This window comes from Taudactylus pleione, unplaced genomic scaffold, assembly GCF_031769625.1.
Source record: "Taudactylus pleione unplaced genomic scaffold, aTauple2 ptg000758l, whole genome shotgun sequence".
Lineage (NCBI taxonomy): Eukaryota > Metazoa > Chordata > Amphibia > Anura > Myobatrachidae > Taudactylus > Taudactylus pleione.
This window is the reverse complement of record NW_028285160.1, coordinates 6,142,628-6,149,195: the sequence shown is the minus strand read 5'-3', so window position 1 is coordinate 6,149,195 and position 6,568 is coordinate 6,142,628. Positions and strand designations below refer to the sequence as shown.

General features: G+C 45.9%; 1 protein-coding gene across 1 annotated transcript in view; it reads left to right on the top strand.

The window, feature by feature from the left end:
• The first annotated feature begins 4,454 nt into the window (after positions 1 to 4,454).
• HDAC9 (histone deacetylase 9) overlaps positions 4,455 to 6,568 on the top strand; it is an 805,652-nt gene continuing 803,538 nt past the window's right edge. The window contains exon 1 of the mRNA XM_088457369.1: positions 4,455 to 4,686. The gene's annotated coding sequence lies outside the window, so the exon portion shown is untranslated. The remainder of the gene's footprint in view (positions 4,687 to 6,568) is intronic.

Sequence of the window (6,568 nt, the reverse complement as noted above, 5' to 3'; positions counted from 1 at the left end):
CTGTCATCCACCACAGTTGTTTTCCATGGTCTTCTGGGTCTTTTGGTGTTGCTGAGCTCTCCGGTGCGTTCTTTCTTTTTAAGAATGTTCCAAACAGTTGTTTTGGCCACACCTAATGTTTTTGCTACCTCTCTGATGGGTTTGTTTTGATTTTTCAGCCTAATGATGGCTTGCTTCACTGATAGTGACAGCTCTTTGGATCTCATATTGAGAGTCGACAGCAACTGATTCCAAATGCAAATGTCACACCTAGAATCAACTCCAGACCTTTTACCTGCTTAATTGATAATGAAATGACGAGGGAATAGCCCACACCTGTCCATGAAATAGCTTTTTAGTTGATAGTCCCATTACTTTTGGTCCCTTAAAAAGTGGGAGGCACATATAGAAACCGTTGTAATTCCTACACCGTTCACCTGATTTGGATATAATTACCCTCAAATTAAATCTGAAAGTCTGCAGTTAAAGCACATCTTGTTTGTTTCATTTCAAAGCCATTGTGGTGGTGAATAGAGGCCAAAATATGAAAATTCTGTCAATGTCCCAATATTTATGCACCTGACTGTATGGCAGGAGTAGCCAGTGCACATGTAGTATATATAGCAGGAGGTGCCACTGTACAGGGAGTATATATAGCAGGAGGTGCCACTGTACAGGGAGTATATATCGCAGGACATGACACTGTACAGGTAGTATATATGCAGGAGGTGCCCATTGTGTGTGTGTCAGGAAGTGCCACTGTTCAGGGAGGGTATATTTCAGGAGGTACCACTGTACAGTACATGGAATGAATATTGCAGGAGGTACAACTGCACAGAGAGTATATAGTACGTGCCAAGAGATGCCACACTACAGGGAGTATGTTTGTCAAGAGTAGACACTGCACAGGGAGAATGTATGGCAGAAGGTGACTCTGTACAAGGAGTGTATATATCAGGAGTTGCCACTGTACAGTCAATAAGAGGTGCTTGGGTGGTAATTGAAACCTGCTGTCATGCAGATATAGTCAGGTGCTTACCTTGCTTCACCCGCTGTCTCCTACAGGTGGCGGTCCTGGAATGCAGATATGGTGCCGAAGGGAAACTCCCAATCTTCGGACCCTGAAAAGGAAGGCAGATGAGCTAAGCCTGGATGACTGCCGCTGGGTTCAATGGAAGGTTATCATTGGCTCTTTTGGCCTCAGATTTAGCTACACCCCGCTACCAAGCACAAAAACGCAACTAGTTAGAACGCCCATAGAAAGGTACTGTATTGCGATGACAAAACAGTACACAGATTACACTCACCGGTAATATTCTTGTCACCTTGCCCACCTACAGTACCATGGCTCCACCTAAGAATATATATAGGGCCTAGTGCCCTTTGTGCCACAGGCCTAATGCCTGGTATGGGTGAGACAATTCCTGGTGACCTAGTGTATAAATGAGAAATGATGCTACACTGAGGCCTTATTCAATCTAGCCAATGTTGGCGTACACAGAGAGAAACCCTCTGCGTTGACCCTTCCGCGCAGTAGTCAGTGCCGCTCCTCAAATTGTCAAGAGCCGGATCCTCCCTTGATTTTTTGCACTAGCTTGACTCAGCCGCCTATTGACTTTCACCGGATTTCACCTGAACAGCAAGGGGGTCAGTATAAGTTCTTTTGCAAAAGTCGCCTTGCTGTCTGAAATTAGGCGTTCAGAAGTCTTCAGGTTTGATCCAGTGTTTTCTTCCTTTCTTTTCTGAGTCTTTTTCCATCTTCCGGCATCTGCTATTTTCTTACCGTCGGGTCTTATCCTTTGTGCGGCTATTTTGATCTTCGGGAGCTCTTCCTCGCTTCACACATTTGTTAGGATGGATAAACATTCCCGACAGGTTGTATGCATACCGATCAATGTGCGTTGTATGCAATGCCGAGGTTTACGGAGTTGAACCATTATCAGTGAACTGCACATGCCTCTAAGTCGCACTGCGCATGTGTCAAGGTACATTACTCGTAATGTAACTCATAGTAATCGTACACAGCAACTTTTTATTCTCAGTCTCACAGTCAGGGAGCACTTGGGAGAAGGAACGGGGAGTGGCGGCAAAGAGAGCAGGTATGTTGCAACCATTTCTGGGGCGTGTCCAGTGGCGCAGAGAGGGAGAGAGCGGGTACTAAGTACCCAGGCCTGGGCTTGATGGAGGGGCCTGGCGGGTGCCCGGTCCGACGCCACCCACCCTCCCTCTTACCTGTCAGCAGCCCAGCACACGCTGCTGTCTGCTGGGCTGCAGTGGAAGACCAGGGAGACTGCTGCTGCAGAGCAGCAGCTGTCTCCTGTGCCTGTAGGGGAGACAGTTCACACTGATCGTGTCCCCCCCTGGATTTGCGCTGGGCCATGGGGCTCACAGTGGCCCCCTCCCCAGCATATAGCGCTGCTCCCCAGTGCTACAAATAGGGTTTTTAAACATTTTCTTCTAAGGGGACATGGCCACACACCCACAATTACGCCATAGTAATAGGGCCTCTCTATGGCCCTGGGCGTGTCACACCCTGCATCTGTGATCCCGTATGCAAGAAATATGTCTCTGGTGTCTCAGGATCACTTAGGACTGCAATAACTGAATAATCTGCGACCAATGCTGCGTCTTTGTACGCAGATACTAGGATTTGCAAAGACGTCAATGGACAGCTCAATACATTTCCCGGCATCTGCGACATTTGCCTATTTTTGCGTAGCAGCGGTGTACACCTTCACAGCAGCGGAGGCGGCATAACCGTACATAGCTGAATCAGTCCCAATGCCATGTAATGTGGTTCTTTGATTTTTAAGACGTGTACTTCTAATATTAGGATATTAGCTAAATGTGCATATACACTAGCTTTAAATATGTGCACCAACCCATTCACACGTAATTCACATGTATTTAGAAATCATGAATTTATCCTAGTTTTGTCTTTTAGATGTACGAGTGAGAGAGGCCTTAGCGATATTGCAATTAAAATAGAATGTTACATACAGTATGGCTTAAGGGCCCAATACACCTGAGCCGCGACTCCACTTTCTGCCGACGCCAACCCAATCCACAGATCGTCAATCGCCGATCCGAGGACATAAATGATGTCAGTGGATCGTGGATATTCAACATGTTAAAAATCCCTGATTTGCCGATTCCGACCATTTTCGGGTCGGGATAGGCAGGCTCGGCGATAGGGGATTACACTCGCCTGGGCCCCAAGGTCCATAGGGGCCCAGAGGCCCAGACAAGCACAAAGCAGGGCCATGCATGGCAGACTCAGTGCTCCAGCCGCGGCCACTGGTACCCATATCCGCCGCTCAGCTCTTTTGTAGTCTGGCCCGGGCAACGCTGGCCTGTAGCTCTGATCTGAGCCTGGCCGGACATGACCTCTCCAGTAAGCAACGTGGCGCTGCCGCACATCATCCCCATCTGCCAGTCACACAGTGGACTGTCACTGCACTGCGGTGGTTGAGGGGCTGGGTGCGGAGGAAGGGGGCGGGTTGGGGGCAGCGGCTGAAGAATGTGAAGGATTATGAGGGCTGGGGAAGGTGAAGGATGCTGGGGAAGGTGAAGGATGCTGAGGGCTGGGGAAGGTGAAGGGGCTGAGGGCTGGGGAAGGGGGCTGAGGGCTGGGGAAGGTGATGGGACTATGGGCTGAGGAAGGTGAAGGTGGTTGTGGGCTAAGGAAGGTGATGGTGGTATGAGGATGGTGATGAGGGTGTGAGGCAGAGGAAGGTGATAAGGGACTTTTGGGCTGAGAATGATGATGAAGGTCTGAGGCTGAGGAAGGTTATGACGGGCTGAGGACTAAGGATGGCTGGCTACAGACACCATCACTCCTACTCCTGAGGCATCTACAGCACTGTGATCAAGACCTTCCAGCATCATCAGTGGTGGTAAGTCATAGTATTTTTACTTTATTTAAAGGCTGGCATATCTTTCAGTTAACATTATCAATCTTCACATATGACACATGCATGGGAGTTATGTGTGGGTGCGAGGTCGGGGCTGGTGGTGAGAAGGTGGGGCCCCCAGAGACATCAGTGTACCGGGCCCCGAGATTTCTGTTGCCAGCCCTGGGGATAGGGGAATCTAGACTTTTTAACATGTTGAATATCCCCAATCCCCCAGCCCTGACATTGGCAGACATGCATGCACACAGAGGGTGTAACATGACTGTAACTTTCACACAGGCAGTTGAGATGCACTTGTGCTTTTTATTTAACGGTAGAAAGAATCATTAACTGTACTCATTAAGCGAGAGATAATATACAATGGGCGGTGATGCTGCATGAGAGTGCATGAGGAGTTTGCCTCAATGTGTGCCTGATGTGATTGCTTCCAGCCTCATTGCCCGTGATATTGTTGTGAAACTGATCCACAATTGTTAGCTCAGCTAGCCTCTCCCTCTCTCTATTGAGTTGCTATTTTTAGCAAATCCTACTCGTGTCGCCACGGGCTGTGATCACATCTTTCTCTCCCTCTTTCTGCCTCCCTCCAATCCTCACCCATCCTTTCCCACTCTAACTGCAGATTTCCAAACATCACTGACTCCTCTGTAGCCCTGCACAGCTTCTGTAACCTGGATCAGCAGATGCGACACCTAAAACAACTTTCTTTTTGTTCCTTTCCCCATTCTTCTGTCTGAAGATGGAGCATGTGAGGAAGCTTGGGAGCACACTGAGGAACTGGTGAGCCACCAGAAAGGTAAGTTCTGATACACAGCACACACTGGGTCAGTGACTATTACAGTCTGTCTGGATGGTAGACTGCACACTTTTATGTTGTACTAGTTTCCTAACAACCTGCTAGTGTGGCTGCTGCCTCTGTGCAGCGCTCAGTATTATGATCTCACTGTTAATGATCTCAATGATCATTAACAGTGAGATCAATGATCTCATTATATTGATAACCTGGGATTATGGCAAGACTTTGTGCTGAAGGATGTTTCAGAAAGTTCTGCCACCATTTGCGAGGAATAAGCTTGCCAGGAAGTCATTTTTACGATACTTCATAGAGCTCCAAAGTTCCAAAGGACTAGGAGTTGTCTTCCATATTCTTACAAAGTTCTGCTTTCCTATGACACATGGGGTGTGGTATTTTATGTTGGCATTTAGAATGTCGACAGTCAAAATGTAGGGACCATAAATGTCAACACATCTTGAATGTCCACAGTTAATGTTGGCAAGGATGTTATATCGACATGTAACATACCGACATACAGAAATGTTGATATGTTCACTGTGTCGACATGTCGACATTCCGAATTTATTCACTATTTTAGCCTACCTTTAACCCTAACTCTAAACCTAAATGTAGAACTAAATTTACTGTCGACATAATGGACATATCGACATTATGACCATGTCAACATTCTGTATGTCACCATGTTACATGTCGCCAATGCCCATATCGACTTACTGACTGTCAGCATTCAGGACATGCCGACATTCTGGCATCGACATTCTGACTGTATACAATACATGGGTCCATTATGGGGCCAATTCAGAGGTGGGGGTAAAGCTAAAGAGCAAGTCACTTTGCTCTGGGATAATACCGTGTTGCACTACAGGTGAGGCAAAAACTAAGCCGTCCAGCATTTGTGGGCTACATGCAAAAGCAGCCAGTATTTACCTTGTACGTAAAAACAATAAATGTGTTTTCACCCCTTGCACTGCAACGTGGTTTGTTCCAGGTGCAAAGTTACTTTGTTTGTGCAGTGTGCTTAATATCACATGAAGGTGTTATTATTTTACAGTTAGTTTGATGTACTGTATCGCTATGAATACATATACAGTAGCACAGGTTAGGAAGCCCTGACCTGGGACACTGCAATTGCAACTCTGCCAGCTTCATGTGCTGCAAAATCCTGCAATACTGAGATTCTTAATTAATTTTGATGACTTTATAAATCCATTTTTCACTCGTACATACATTAGATATTGAAGTTAAAAGAAGAAAGTTATAAAAATGCAGCAGTGTTTTGTGCATCTCTAATTCAATGCAAATTGCATCCCTGACCCCTTATTAGCCCTTTAACTACCATAAAACACAACTGGGGTGCACAGCGATTAATAACTATTTGCTATACACTGACATCATACACTGGTTCACTGGTTTGAAGAAAAACAAATCAATGTTCAGGTTGGAGGAAGACAGCAGCAAGTGATATGTGATCATATGTAATTAAATCTTCCACCGGGGTGTCACAAAGGGAATAGTAGGTAGGAAACAGGTGGAACTCTTGCCCCAGAACATATAATTCCTGTTATTATCGTGTACAAATAAAATAACTAGGTGCTGAGAAAGCTGCATGTGTTTTCGGCTGCTAACTAGCTATATTTGACATGCACTCTATTAAAAATATTATCACATGCAATCCTGTTGAATTAATTTGTTTAGCAGCAGAAATGTTAAAACTAAATGGCAGAATGTTAAAGCAGATTACGGCTTCCTTCCTGAGCTTCTAGCGTTTGGTGCAGATGAGGAATGTTTAACATCACATGTTGGTTGATTACGGTATAAGCCTCATCAGATCACAGCAGAAATGTATATATATAAAATCTAAGCTGAAAAGGGGTGTGGTTTA